Raw genomic sequence first — 16,382 nt, 5'->3', positions numbered from 1 at the left:
CTCCTGTCTTTTCTTTTGGCCACATTTGACTAACCATCTCATAGATGAATACAAACCTCACCCCCTCAAAAAATAATGGGTGCCTTTGGCCCTTTATATATAGGTCAAACTCTCTCAAATGTCAGACAAAGGCCTTAAACCTTCAACCTTTTTCACCCTGTAACCTCATTTCTTAAAACATCCAAATAGCCACCTTCCCAACGACTTCAAAGAAATTGCAATATCCTAAATACAAATGCTTATTCCTTTATGTCTTCTGCTCTCCTTGCCCTACACTGCAGCTCAAACTGAGGAAATTTTAATTTTTTTCTCTATTAAGCTCCCAGATACTATCAACTATTCCTTCTTTCTCTGCCTTTCTTCCACTTGCTTCTGCTTCTGTAATGACCTATATTACAGCTTTAGTAATATCGTATTAGAATTCCGTTTACCATGTAGAGGTTAGGAGATGCATTTTTTGTGTATCAGGACCTAGAAGACAAGTCTTCACTTAATGTTTTTGGATCTAAGAGATAGTCTGCACTTGAGCTATAAAATGTCTTTAGCATACAGCCCAAATGGGGGTATTAGGATCTCATCTTTTCACTTAGTGAGTGCCTATTATGAACCAGTTAAAGTTCTATGTCTTGAAACTAAAGCAATGAAAAGTAAATAAAAACAGATGTAAATATTTACTTTTCTGATGCTTACATGGGAATGGGGGAAAAAAGACAATAAGTAAAATATATATATTTAAATGGTGATGTGTGCTGTGGAAAAGTATAAAGCAGGGCAGACAGGATTTTAGAAGAGTTGTAATTTTAACTAAGGTATTCAAGTCATATTAACACATAAGTATCAATTAATAATATCAAAAATTAGAAAGTGAGCATTTACTTCATTTTTCTTTACAGAAAAATCTATTTAGAAAATCGTTTCTGAAAAAGATTTCCATAAGAATTTAAAATATGTTCCCAAGATACAACCTAGTAACATTAAAAAAAATTTTTTTTTTAGAAATTCTGCAGACCTCTGGCCAAGATAGAGGCATAAACACACACGCTGCATCTCCTCACAATTAAGAAGAAATTTACAACCACTTCAAAACTTAAAAAAAAAACCCAGAAAATCCCCAAAATAGAAATTACAGGGAAGTTCAACAAAGAAAAAAAGAAGAAATAATCAGCCCAAAAGGTAGGAGGGGCAGAGCCAGGACGGAGAGAAAGAGGAGCAGAGCAGTGGCTGTGGGGGTGGTGCTCTGCAGGAAGCAAGGTTAGAAGCAGTGCAGCTGGCAGGAGTGCAGCAGGTGGGCACAGCTAGCAGCAGCCATGGCGAAAAACACAGTCATACAGTTTAAACCTGAGAAGCAATCCCAGCCCCCAAACCAGACCGTGTAGCTTGTGGTTCCAGCACTGGGGAAAATAGAGCTGCATTGCTTCTGACTGTGAAAGCAAGTGGGGACTGGGGCGGAGGAAGAAGTTACTACTTATTCCCTCACTTATCGCGGGTATTACGTTCTACACCCCCTCCCCCACCGCAAAGTAGGAACCTTACATTTATTCTACACTCTGAAACCTACATAACTTTAACGACATACGTATACAGTACCGCAAAATCCCGCAATATAGCAAAAATCCGCAGTAAATAATTAAATATAATATATATTTTTTAATCCTGCAATACAGTGAGGCCGCAATAAGTGAACCGCGATATAGAGAGGGACTACTGTAGTCTCAAAAAGGAGGCAGCTTGCTTAGTACAGGAAGGGGGAGAAGTGCCTGGAAAAACGGTGGCAAATGGCAGTGTTCCCTCTCAGGCCCCTCCCCCACATACAGCGCCAAAACGCAGTGAAACAGTCACCAGCACTAACGAATACCTAAGGCTCCACCCCCCTGTAACATAAGAGGTATGACAGCCCCAGCCAAATCACAGAGGCAAACACAGAAAACTGTCATGATGAGGAGACAGAGAAGTACGGCCCAGAAGTGGTGGGGGGGAGGCCAAGGTCCCCATGACACAACCAAGGAATGAGCAGATAGCACACCTAATGGATGAGGAGACAGAGAGCTTAACAGATGCACAGTTTAAGTTGTTGGTGATAAAGATGCTCATAGACTTGACAGCAAAGGTTAAAAAGGACAGGGAAAGAATGAAGGCTATCCTGGCTGAAATGAAGAAATTTCAATAAGAAACAAGTGGTGAAGTAAAGGAAATCAGGGTTCAAATCAAGAAATTGGGACATAAGAAAGAAACAAACAGTCAACTAGTACAGAAGGAGGAAACAAGAACTTTAAAAAATGAGGAGAGGCTTAGAAACCTCTGGGACAGCTATAAATGTGCCAACATCCAAATCATAGGGTTGCCAGAAGGTGAAGAGGGAGAGAAAGAAATTGAAAAATTATGTGAAAAAATAATGAAGGAAAACTTCCCTAATTTGGGGAAGGAAATGGACATACAGGTCCAGGAAGCACAGAGAGTCCCAAACAAACTAGACCCAAGGAGAACCACACCAAGACACATCACAATCAAAATACCAAAGGTTAAGGATAAAGAGAGAATTTTAAAAGCAGAAAGAGAAAAGCAGAGAGTTACCTACAAAGGGGTGCCTATAAGACTATCAGCTGATTTCTCAAAAGAAACTTTGTAGGAAAGAAGGGACTGGCAAGAAGTATTCAAAGTGATGGAAAGCAAGGCCCTACAACCAAGATTACTCTATCCAGAAAAGCTATCATTCAGAATGGAAGGGCAGATAAAAGCTTCCCAGACTAGGTAAAGCTTCAGGAATTCATTATCACCAAGCCATTATTATATGAAATGTTAAAGGGACTTATTGAAGAAGAAGATCAAAACTATGAACATTAAAGAGAAAACAGCATCACAAGTATCAACAACAGAAGCTAGGGAATGGAAACCAAGGCAAACTAAGCAGACAACCAGAGTGGGAACAGAAACATAGGTATGGGAAACATGGGGAGGGGTGTCAGGTGAGAGGGGAAGGGGGAAAGGGGGGAGAGGGAGGAAAATGGTGCAGGAATTAAGAAGCATAGTAGGAGGGTGCAGAATGGACAAGGGGATGTTGAGAAGAGTTTATATGCACGACCCATGGACATGGACCAAGGGTGGACACTGCTAGAGGGAGGGGTTGCTTGGTGGAGGGGAGCAAAGGGAAAAGAAATTGGGACAACTGTAACAGCATAATCATAAAACATTTTTAAAAAAGAAAAACATTAAATAAATAAATAAATACATACATACATACAGATTCACAGTAGAGATGTTAGATCATCCAAACCACAGGAGAGCCAGGCTAGGGAATAGCTCCTGAAAACTTCACATAAGTCAAAATGTGCATAATACATTCAGACAGATTTTCCCCTTATGAATAAATGTAATGCAAGAAATAACAGTCTCAGTGCACATAAACCTAACCCATTGTAATCCATTCCTTATATCAAACTTACTTGTTAATGCACAATAAACAATTTTTAGTGTGGGGAACTCACATTGTTTCAGCGTATGTGCATAAAGTGAGACTTTAATATTTTTTCATTGCTCACTGTTTCAAATTTGCTAATTCAAATTAGTGTAAAATATAACTGCACTGTTTATCCAAAGGGCACTCAATATTAGAGAGAGGATATTATAAGAGATGAGACACAGGGGAGTGCATCATAGGATTTTAAAAGAGATAAGCAAGCCCTGACTGGTGTGGTTCAGTTGGTTGGGCATTTTTCCTGCAAAACCAAGGTTCCTGTTTTGATTCCTGTGATTCTGGTCAAGGCACCTGCCTGGGTTGTGGGGCTGGTCCCCGGTTGAGGGTGTGGGAGAGGAAGCCAATAGGTGTTTCTCTCACACATAAATGTTTCTCTCCCTCTACCACCACCCCCATTCTCCTCTCTCCAAAAATTAATAAAATCCCTTTTTAAAAAAGGGATAGGCTAAAGTAGGCTTACAGATGTTCATATGGAGAAAGACCTACATGTATTATTATTACAATAGCCTTATTAACTCAAAGAAATGTCACAGTGGTACAGTGCACTTACTTTTGTCCATCTCTGTATACTCTAAGTAAGGAGAGAAATAATAGAAACTGTAAATTCTGAAATATCTAAAATTTAAATTACTGGAATTTCTTTATTAACTGTGAAGCCTATAAAATGATCAATTTTATCTGCAAAGAAACCTACAGAGAAATGTGAAATGATGACAAAACTAAAACCCCTAATTCCAAAGACACTTGTGATGGAAGAGAACATAAAAGGAAGGCGTGGGGTGGGGGAGAGAAATTAGGGGAAAAGGGGACAACTGTAATTGAAAAACCAAAATTAAAAATAAATAAATAAATACATATTTAAAAAAAAAAAAAAAGGAAGGCGTGGGTGGGAAGTTCTACCAACTGCATGGACAAAACCTAAATTTCTTGTAAAAATTTATGATTGTGCCTGCAAGACTCGGATTCATGTGCTTACATTTCCATCTCATGGAGTTAGACAAAGTCCTACGTAGAGACCTTGTTTCCATATTTCATACTTAAAGCCAGGCCATTAATCATATATTGTCTAAAGATCACACAGAGTGATAAGGTTTTATTGCCACAATACTGATGTAAGAAACTGGAAGAGAGAGAGTTTAGTTTTGTTTTTGGTTTTCATTGAGAGGAGGGATTTCTTCTGGCTTATGATTTAGGTTTAAATATTCAGTTTTTCTATTTCGGTTTTTTAAATGGGATATAAATATGTAATTTACATGGCAATGAATTGTATTCATGGGATAAGATCCTAAAAACCTCACTTAATTCAAAACTTTCATAATTGTAGACAGATTATTTCTCCAGAAATCAGTATAATATAAATAAAATAGCATTCTCAGAATACATAAGCTTATAACATTATAGAGCATTTGGTAGAGAAAAAAATTAAAAAATTTTTTTAAGTAAACTTTATTTAGAAATAACTTTCTAAGTTTTACAAAGGTAATATAGAGTTTTCATATACTCCTCATCCAGTTTTCCCTCTTGCTAACATTTAACATTAGCATGGTACATTTGTCAATCCTAAGAAACCAACATGGATACTATTAACTGAACTCAAGACTTTATTCATATTTAACTAGTTTATCCATTAATGCTTCTTTTTTTGTTCCAGAATCCAATCCAATTTAATTTATTTTTAGTTTTGGAAGGGTTCACATTTTTTTAAAACTTGTACAAATGAGTAACAATTTTATATCATGCTGTTTCAAATTTGAAAATTTTAAATTGGTATGAAATGTAATTGCACTGTTTATTCAAAGACTTTGCAAATATAAAAATGCTGAAGAATTAACCTACTGCAGTGGTCTAAGCCAATGTTGTTCAAGTTGGAATGATGAGGAGATTGGAGGGAGTGTATTTTGTGCTGGGTTTCAGCTGAAGATTTTATTAAAAAAATTACTAGTAAGAAAATCCAGGGAAAATATTAGAATAATTTAAGGAACTCTGAAAATAAACAAGTCAAAATTAGATATGATCATGTTATAAGAAACACTCAGAAAATTTCCTAGTCAAGGACTATTTTTCATACAAGTAGTTTAAACATTTTACTGCAAAAAGCATACAAGCAAACTATGTAGTCACATATATTGCAAAATAGTCCCCATTTGCTGTTACTATTATTAAAATATAAAAAGCTCTTATAGGTCCTGTCTCGGTAGCTTAGTTGGTTGGAGCATCACCCTGATACACAAATATTGTGGGTTCAATCCCTGATCAGAGCACATACAGGAATCTCTCTATCTCTCTCTCCTTCTCTCTCTCCGTTCCTCCCTCCCTCCCTCCCTCCCTCCCTCGACCTCTCTCTCTCTTTCCCTTGCTCTCTATCTCTAAAAATCCATTTTTAAAAAAAGCTCTTATAAATCTATACAAAAATGGGCAGAGGGCATAGCCAATTTATGGCCAATAAACATAGGAAAAAATGTTTAAACTCATTTTCAAAGAATGCAAATAAACTGCAGTATACCTTTTTTTTTTAACTTGTCAACCCGGTGATTATAGTGATTATAATGCATAGTGAGGGCTAAGGTGCAAAGAACAAGACACTCTCATACATTGCTAATGGAAGTAAAACTTGAAAAAAACCTTTTTTTTTTTTTTTAATCTGTGGCAATATATGTGTGTTACCTATTGCTGACTAATAAACCATTTCAAAATGTCATGGCTAAAATCCACAATGATGTGTTATTATCCCTCACATTTCTGTGAGTTGGCTATGTAGTCTTATGTTCCATGTAGTTAGTTGGCTGGGGCCACTCCTGAAGCTGCACTCACTTGGGACCTTGATCAGGGATGGGATGCCCAAGGCTTCCTTTCTCCTCTATGTGACCAGAAGCCTGGTCCAAGGATCCTTCATGTCAGCTGATTCCAAAAAAGCAAAAATGGAAGCTGACAAACCACTCAAAGACTAGATCTAGAAGTAGTGGTATGAGGGGCCCATTTATAAAGGCTAATTAGCATCAATTACATCTCTCCCCAACTCCATTTTCAGTGATGTAACATTGGTAGCTTGAAATCAACCATAGTGGAAGTATTTACACCATAGAAATTGGCAAATTCTATAAATCAGGGCTTTAAAATATTTTTTCAAAGTGTTGACTTTCCAGAACACTATTTCCTAAAAGTCACACAGCTTCACATCCACCACATTCTGTTTATTTAAGCAAGTCACAAGACCAGCCCAGAGTCCCTATGGAAGGGTAAACAGACTTCACCTCTTGATGACAGGAATGGCATAGAATTTGTGGCCATATTTAATCCACTATAGCCTGCCTGTGGTCACAAATTATTTATATTCTTTCCACATACAAAAAATCCCTCATTACTTACCAATATACCTCAAAGCCCCATCCATGAAAGCATCAGGCTCAAAGTTCACTATTTATGACCTGCATCATGTCCCTATGTGGATGCAGCTCCTCTGAACCTGGAAAGCTATGAACTGTTTTCTGCCCTTCCCCAACTTCCCCCAATTCTTCCACCCCTACCAGGCATACAGTTGTGAGTAAGGGACAAGAAAGCCACAATAGACACTCCCATTTAACAACAATGAGAACAGGTCTATGGCAATTCTGAAAGCTACCTGGACATACGTTGTCAGATTTTATACTCCTAGGACTGAGGGCCCAGCTGGAGCTGAACATCCAAAATGCCTTCTCATCTTTCTGGGCATCTCTAGGTGACCTCTCTTTACTCAGGAATCTAGTCCAAAATTCCTTACAGCATGGGGGCTGGCTTACAGAAGTTCTCTTATAGGCTAGGCCTGTAACTAGTATGGTACCGTCATGACAGATTTTACAAATAAAAATACAGGATGCCCAGTTAAATTTGAATGCCGGGTAAATAACAAATAATTTTTCATTATATGTTCAATTTTTCTGTTTACTTGACATTTTAATTTTACTGGGCATCCTGTATTCTTACAATCTTACTTTTACCAAATTCTAAAAGTCAAAGCAAGTCATTCAAGAATAAGGGAAGGCGACATCACCTTTTGATGGATTAGTGGCTTTCTTGTACAGGGAGGGGAGAAGATAATAGTGACTATTTTGCAGACTATCACACTATAACAAAAACCTTGAAAATGTGCATCTCACAATAAAATCAGTGATTCTATTTGTATTTCTATTCATGGTAGAATTGCATATGACAGTGAAAACTAGGAAACAATCTAGATGTATAAAGATAGGAAAGAAACAAATTTATCATGCTTCTAATATGTGCAAGATACTTTTTGAATACTGAACAACACAGAAAATTTGGCCTCAGTGATCTTAGAAACTAAAGGGGCAAGATTGGCATGAAACAAATAATCATACATTTGACTAATTGACTATAAGTGTGCTAATTACTACAAAGGATAACTACTGGGTGCTATTGCATCACCAAGGGACCTAATCTACTGGAGGTCAGTTTAGGAGAAGAGGAAGGAAATAAAGGGAAAAGATGAGAGAAGGGAATATTGGGCAAAGCGAACAGCCAAAGGATTGTAAATGTTCATTTATTTATTTGGAAAAGTTATAATAAAAAGTTATATATGGGATGCTCATTAGACGTCCAAACAGAGATACCAAAATTGTATTTAGATACACAAGTTGGGATCCTCAGGGATGTTAGATCTGGATATATACATTTGAGTTACCAGCCTATAGTCAATAGACAATGATATAAGAAGAAAATAGGGGAGTAGGTGTCAAGGAGAAAAAGAGTTTAAAGGAGAATAATCACTTGGGAAAAATGCTAACGAGATGTTGAATACAATGAAAGTGAAGAGTGACCATTGCATTTGGTGATGTGGAGGTCATTGCTAAATCTTTTAGGAGACGTTTCAGATATAGTGGCGAGGACAGAGGTCTAACTGAAATGGATTGAGAAAATAACATAGGTGATGTAGTGGAGAAAGCCATTCATTTGAGAAGTTGTGCTTTGAGGGAGCAGGAGATAGGGCAGTAGCTGGACAGAATTGGAGGTCAAGAGCAGGTTTGTTGGCTTATGGAAACAATCCCCTAGAGAGAGGGAAATCAGTAATGCAGAAAGGAAGAGTCTATTTATAAAATTAAAGTCCTTGAGAAGGTGAAAGAAGACGAGAACCAGTGTGTAAGTGAAGGGCTGACCAAGTTAGGAGCAGGGACATTTTCTCCTCTAGCAGCAGATTGAAAAGCAAGGTCCAAATTCAAGAGGCTGCAGAGACGCAGTGGGAGGAAGATGAAAGAGTGCCCGTTTGCTTCTGTTTCTCATGAAGCAGGATTCAAGGTCATCAGTAAGAAGGAAAGAGAGGAAGAGGGATATTATATACATATTTCCTAAGTGTACTTTACATCTCATACTAATCATGATAATTTAAAAATTATGCACATATAAAGTCACTTATCCACTAAATTCTAAAGTTTCTCAATATTCTAAATAAGAAAAAATGGGGAGTCATTTTAAATACCAAGAACAATAGTGCACAATCAAGATGAACTTATTGAAGAATTTTATTTAAAAACATTAGGGGAACTTAATAATCATGATTCAAAATTTATCAGTGTCATTTCATCAATCAGGAAAATTCCTAAGTCATAGAACAAAGTACCCATTGAAGCATATTGTTCAGTCACACATCTTAGTCAGAACTGAGACCCAATAATGTCTGTTTTAGTGACTTAATCAAAGCATTATTGCTTATTTCCATATTACAAAGAGACTAAGTAATTGGCAGATGCATTTGTCATGACCACAGCAGACTGGACATAAATAGATGCTTGTGAGATAAAGTCAATGTGATAAAATGCAATACATTACTGTAAATTGTATAAACTACCTAAATTGATACTAAGTGTTGATACTCCTGGGAATGTTTTTTCAGAAGCTATTAGAAAAAAGGAAATTTGAGGAGAGCTTTTGGGTCATCAGTGCCCTATATTTAGAATCTTCAGATAATCATAGATGTCAGCACTTCATCATCAAGAGAGAAATAAAATGGGGTTACCACCTCTTTTCACTGCTTACTTTCCTTTTTGTTGAACACTCCAGAGATTTCGGTGGTGTGACAGATCCATTCTAAGACTTCAACACAGATGTTACAATTTTAAGATGGAATTTAAAATATATTATGATAATTAAACACAGTAATAATAATATCGTTCAAAATGTAATACAAACTTTTAAAAGAGCAAACATTTATTGAGCATTATGTACCAGACATGGTTCTTTGTACCTGATATATAGATTACCTTACACAATCTTCAAAACTCCTAAAACATCTTTATGAGGTAGATTCTATTATTATCTACATTTTGCAAAAAGGAAACTGTGGTTTGTCAAATTCCATATAATAAAAACAGACTCTTATAAATATTGCATACCTGTTCAGTGCCAAATATATTACCGTGTCCCGAGATTTTGTGTGGCAAATATGAATGAGGTTCCAAACTGACAGCCTGCTGAAGGAGACAGAAGGACAAACAGGTGATCAGTATGTCAATGCAGCATGGTGTGTGAGAAGATGAATATTTAGGTCTGCTTAGAGAGTCAAAAAAGTTACATGAAGGATGTGACATCTGAGCAGCATTTGGGAGAAGGGCACAGGAAACAGGCACAAAGGTGTGCAGATGGAACAAGGTCCTGACTGCACAGGAAATTGAGAGTTCAGTGTAACTTAAGTAGGAAGTACAAGTTAGAAGTGGTGGGAAATAAGGCTGGAGAAACAGGTGACAGGCAGATTGTGGGGGTCTTAGATTGTGAAGAGTTTAGAATGGATTCTGTAGCCACCATATAGTATCAGAGACATACATACTAGCAATGTGATCAACTTTGATTTTGAAGAACATAACTTGGGTACCAGCCTGCAATGCTTATTGGAGGCAAGAGACTAGGAGCCTGGAGAAATCTAGAGGAAGGTACAAAAGGAGATACAAAAAGATGAGAGCAACAAATAAGGTATTATTAAGGGAAGAAGCCACATTTATCATGTGTTTCTGAGTGAAGATATAAAACTTAGAAATTTAATTACCTAAAATAAGAATTTGTCACTACATATCTGTATCTATGGATTGATGTTGGCAATTCCCAGATGGTACCATGGGAAGGCTTTTAGCTAACTGAACAACTACATCACAACTGCCACCAGCTGCTAGCAGTCCTAAGACTACCCCAATATAAGATGCATTCTGATTTCAAATATGTTAAACTATGAAGGGAAATGTATGTTTAGAATAAAATAAATCTAAACATTTCTTCCTACTTCCAGTTCTACCATCCTGGTTCAAGTCAACATCACTTGTTTCTTAGATAATTCTAGTAGCCTCCTAAAATGTCTTCCTGCTTCTTCCCTTAATATCTCCTCCTCTCTTCTCCTGTTTTCAAGAGAGTAGCTAGGATCATATCATGTTATTTCCATTTTGAAAATCCCCATGACTTCTCATCTAAATCAGAAAAAAAGCACACCTTCCTTACAGAGGCTACAAGACCCTCAGGATGAGACCCTCATTAGCACTCCATCCCATTATCCCATTTCCTACTCCTTTTCCTTTGCTCACTCCAATCAGGAAAATGGGCCTCCTCCACCACATAGGTTGCTGCCTCGGGTCATTTGTAACTCCTGTTTTCTCTGCGTGATCCACTCTTCTCCTGGATGTCTGCAAGGCTCAATTCCTAGTCATTTGCCAAATGCCACCTTTTCAGTGAGGCCTTCTTTGCCCTCTTTTGTCTAAAATTCCTATTACATGCCCACCCCTGAACTCTCATTTACTCCCTAAATGCCCCTGCTTTATTTGTTTATTTATATAGCTAGTATTTACCTCTATCCAATATAGCATGTATTTCATGATTTTATCCTATTTATTATCTAGAACAGTGATTTTTCAACCTTTTTCATCCCCTGGTACACAAAAACTAATTACTGAAATTTTGCAGCACAACAAAAAAATACATTATATTTTTTGTGATCTGACAATAGAAATAGGTATAATTTTTATTTTTGCACACCAAACAGCTATTGTTGTGTTGGCTGATGTCATTTTTTAATTTGACAATCTAAGGGAATAGAGGGTCAGTGTCCCTAACTAAACAGTCAGGTATTTATTGCATGTTTTAAAAATTCTTGTGGCCATGACACATGTATTGAAAATCACTGGTTTAGAATGTTAGTGAGTTGTTAAGCTCCTGGTTAAAAACCTATGTGTGATTTTCAGGCCTGACCATATGTAATTACAAAGGCTTTACCTGGTCGACCTCAGGGAAAAAGCTGCCTTCCCCACACCAGGTCCACAGCCAGGGAAGCATAGTCTCAGAAGGGAGGTGCCGCCCAGACTGAGCACCCCGGGAACAATCATACCCTTTCTCATATTTACACCCTAACCCAAGGGGCCTTCTTTTCTAGGTCTCTTTATCTGAGGTGAAAGAGGGAAAAACCTTTGGAAGTCATTTTTCCCCACTCTCAGTACCCAGTTCTTTCCCACTTCTAACCCTTCCTACCTCCATACCCCCACCCCAGAGTCCATAACACTGCTGAAGACTGTCATGTTTGCACCAATCCACCTCCTCCTCACTGGTTTGCCACCTGTGGGGTAATGTAAAAGGGTGTATTTGCACTTCTTCAGTTTTAGACTCTTGTTTGTACCATTGCAGTAAATGATTGAAAAATTAATTCTGATTTTTGGCTTGATTTTTTTTAAAGGCTACTCTGACCTCTTTCTTTCTCTCCTAGCTCACCTAAGCTCCTGACAGTTAGCTTCACAAGGGCAAGACTTTGGCCTTTGATTTTGTTTGTTTTTAACAGACTACATTTTAGAGCAGTTTGGGTTCACACATTTAGCTTCCTCCATTATCAACATTCCCTGCCAGCAGTACATGTCACCCAGAATCCATGGTTTCCCCTAGGGTTCACTCTGATGTTGTATATTCTAAGCATTTGGACAAATTTATAATGACCTATATTAGTTATTATAGCAACATGCAGCGTAGATTAGCCACCCTAAAAAATCCTCTATGGCCTGTCTATTCAGCCCTTCCTCCCCTCTAACCTCTGGCAACAAGTTGTCTTTTCATTGTTGCCCTTTCTAGACTGTTATATAATTGGAATCATACACTATGAAGCCTTTTCAGATTGACTTCTTTCACTTAGTAATGCATTTAAATTTTCTCCATGTCTTTTTATGACTCAATTGCTCATTTCTTTTTAGCACTTAACAATATTCTATCAACTGAATGCACCACAGTTACTTACTCATTTACCTGTAAAGGACACCTTGGTTGCTCCAAGGTTTAGTAATTATGAATAAATCTGCTGTAAACACATGAGTGCAGGCTTTTGTGTAGACATAAATTTTTAACTTCTTTGAATACCAGAGAGCTTGATTTCTGTATCAAATGATAAATATATGTTTAATTTTATAAGAACTAACAAACTGTCCTATGACAGTGCCAGTAATGAATAAGAGATCCTGTTGCTCCATATCTTTGTCAGCTCTTGGTGTTGTCAGTATTCTGAATTTTGACCATTCTAATGCATCTGTACAGGTGTCTCATTGCTGTTTTAATTTGTAGTTCCCTGATAGCATTTTCATGTGCTTATTTGCCATCTGTGTGTCTTCTTTGTTGAAGTGTCTGTTAAGGTCTTTTGTTCATTTTTTTAAAGTATATTTTATTGATTATGTTGTTACAGTTGTCCCAATTTCTTTTCACTTTGCTCTTCTCTGCCTAGTACCTCCTCTTCCCTCCAGCAATCCCACCCCCCCTTAGTTCATGTCCATTGGTCATGCATATAAGTTCTTTGGCTTCACCCTTTTCTATATTATTCTTAATGTCCCCATGTCTATTTTGAACCCGCCAATTATGCTTCTTAATCCCTGAACCATTTCCCCATTTCTCCCCCTTCCCCCATCCCAGAAGATAACCCTTCAAATGATCCCCACAACTATGACTCTGTTCCTCTTCTGGTTGTTTGCTTAGTTGGATTTTGTTTTTATTTTTTAGATTCAGTTGTTGATAGTTGTGAGTTTGTTGTCATTTTAATGTTCATAGTGTTGATTTTCTTTTGCTTAAATAAGTCCCTTTAACATTTCATATAATAATAACTTAGTGGTGATGAAACCCTTTAGCTTTACCTTGTCTGGGAAGCACTTTATCTGCCCTTCCATTATAAATGATAGCTTTACTGGATAGAGTAGTCTTGGGTATAGGTCATTGCTTTTCATCACATTGAATACTTCTTGCCAGTCCCTTCTTGCCTGAAAAGTTTCTTTTGAGGAATCAGCTCATAGTCTTATAGGCACCCCTTTGTAGGTAACTCTCTTCTTTTCTCTTGCTGCTTTTAAGATTCTCTCTTTATCTTGAACCTTTGGCATTTTAATGATGATGTGTCTTGGTGTGGTCCTCTTTGGGTTTAGCTTGCTTGGGACCCTCTGTGCTTCCTGGACTTGTATGTCTATTTCCTTCACCAAATTTGGGAAGTTTTCCTCCATTATTTTTTCACATAACCTTTTGATTTCTTGCTCTTCCTCTTCTCCTTCTGGCACCCCTATGATTCGGATGTTGGCACGTTTAAAGATGTCCCACAGGTTCCTAAGTCTCTCCTCATTTTTTTCAATTCTTGTTTCCTCATTCTATACTGGTTGACTGTTTATTCCTTCCTTATATTAGAAATCGTTGATCTGAACCCTGGCTTCCTTCCTTTTGTTATTGGTTTTATGTGGATTTTTCTTCATTTCATTTAGCATAGCCTTCACTTCTTCCCTTATGCATTTGTCATACTTAAGCATATCTGTCAAGCTGTGAGCATCTTTACCACCAGTGTTTTGAACTCTGTGTCTGTTAGGTTGGCTATCTCCTCATTGCTTAGTCACCCACTGGAACCTTTATCTGTTCCCTCTTTTGGGCCATACTTCTCTGTCTCCTCATTTTAACAGGCTCCTGTGTTTGTCTGCCTATGTGTCTTAGGTAGAGCTGTCACACCTGTAATGTTGTAAGGGGTGGAGCCTTAGGTATTCATCAGTACAAGGTAACCTCTTTCACCATGTTGTGGCATAGTACATAGAGGAGGGGTCTGAAAGGGAACAATGCCACTTGCTCAGCACTCACCCCTTTTTCAGGCACTTCTCCCACTTCCCATATAGGCACCTCTCTAGCTGTTGCCCTGACCATAATTCCCAGAGTGGGTGGGTTTGTGGATGTTCTAGGACTGTGGAGGCTCTCTAAACAAGCAGATGCAGCTGAGAGACCTGAAGTTTCTTCCTCTGCCCCAACCCCCACTGGTTTCACAGTCAGAAGCAATGAGGCTTTATTTTCCCCAGCGCTGGAACCGTGAGCTATGCAGTCTGGTTTGGTGCTTGGAGAGCTCTCCAGGTGTCCCTCCCTACTCTTTAAAACATGTGACTGCGGTCGTTTCCTCAGCCACACTAGCCGCCAGGAGGGACAGGAACCACTACAGCACCATGTCACAGCTGAAGGCAGCCATGGCAATGATCATCGAGGTGTTCGCCTGATATGCGGGCGGGGATGGTAACAAGCAGAGCCTGAGCAAGGGCGAGCTGAAGGTGCTCCTGGAGAAGGAGCTCCTGGGCTTCCTGCAGAGTGGAAGGGACAAGGAGGTCATGGACAAGCTGCTCAAGGACCTGGAGGCCAATGGAGAAGCCACCGTGGACTTCAACGAGTTCATAGTGTTTGTGGCTATGATCATGTCTGCCTGTCACACGTTCTTCCAGCAGAAGGGACTCAACTAATACCCTGCAGACCCGGACTCCCAGAGGGGGCACAGGGACCTGGCCCCTGGCTTCCAGAAAGCTCTTGGCAACAATTACTTCTCTGGGCTGAGCGAGCTGATGGCCGTCTGATGAATAAAATGTTTGTGAAATGAAAAAAAAAAATGTGACTGCACTTTCCAGCAGCCTGCCACTGCTGCTGCTGCTGCTGCCACCACCACACTGCTTCCTTTCCACCCTGGCTCTTCCCCTCTTACCTGTCTGGATGAGTACTTCTTCTTTATATCTTTGGTTGTTGGACTTCCATGCAGCTCCCTTTTCTGGAACTTCTGGTCATTTCTAGTTTTGAGATAGTTATATTCATTCTTAGTGGTGGAGGGAGATGCGGCATGTCTGTCTAGGCCTCCATCTTGGCAGGAAGTCCCTCTGGTCCATTTTTTAATCAGATTGTTTGTTTTCTGATTTTTGAGTCTTTATGAATCCTTGCATATTTTGGATAACAGTCCTTTATGATATGTAGTTTTTGCAAATATTTTCTCCAAGTCTGTGGCTTGCCTTTTTATTCTCTTGAGAGTGTCTTTTAGAATTTAAAAATTTTAATAAAGTCCTACTTATCAGTTATTTCTTTCTTGGTGTTGTATTTAATGTGTCACCAACAAACCCAAGGTCATCTAGATTTTCTCTTATGTTACCTTCTAGAGTTTTATAGATTTGCAATTTGTATTTAGATCTTTGATGCATTTTAAGTTAATTTTTGTGAAGGATGTAAGGTCTGTGTCTAGATTCAATTTTTTTAATGTGTTTTATTGATTATAATATTACATTTGTGCCAATTTCCCTTCCCTCTGCTCCCCTCCACCCGGTGACCCCCCTCCCTCCAGTTGTCCCCCCCTTTTAGATCATGTCCATTAGTTGTGCATACAGTTCTTCTCAACCTCTCTCTGTCTATTCCATTCCCTCCTACCATGATCCTTAATTCCTATATCATCTCCCTCCCTCTCCCCATTCCCCCTCCCTGTTGACCTCCCCCCAATATGTTCCCCGTACCTATAGTTCTTTTTCCACTCTCGTTGCCTGTTTAGTTTGCCTTTGTTTCAATTCCCTAGCTTCTGTTGTTTCTTGTGATGCAGTTTTCATTTTAGATTTCATTGTCTTGATCCTCCTTTTTCTAAACCAGTCCCTTTAACATCTCA

General features: G+C 38.5%; 1 pseudogene; it reads left to right on the top strand.

The window, feature by feature from the left end:
• The first annotated feature begins 14,922 nt into the window (after positions 1-14,922).
• LOC150021909 (protein S100-P pseudogene) lies at positions 14,923-15,210 on the top strand (annotated as a pseudogene).
• Positions 15,211-16,382: the final 1,172 nt, after the last annotated feature.

Source organism: Furipterus horrens, unplaced genomic scaffold, assembly GCF_987537825.1.
Source record: "Furipterus horrens unplaced genomic scaffold, mFurHor1.1.pri manual_scaffold_1, whole genome shotgun sequence".
NCBI lineage: Eukaryota > Metazoa > Chordata > Mammalia > Chiroptera > Furipteridae > Furipterus > Furipterus horrens.
Note: the sequence above shows the minus strand (reverse complement) of the source record. Positions and strands in the feature narration are given on the sequence as shown.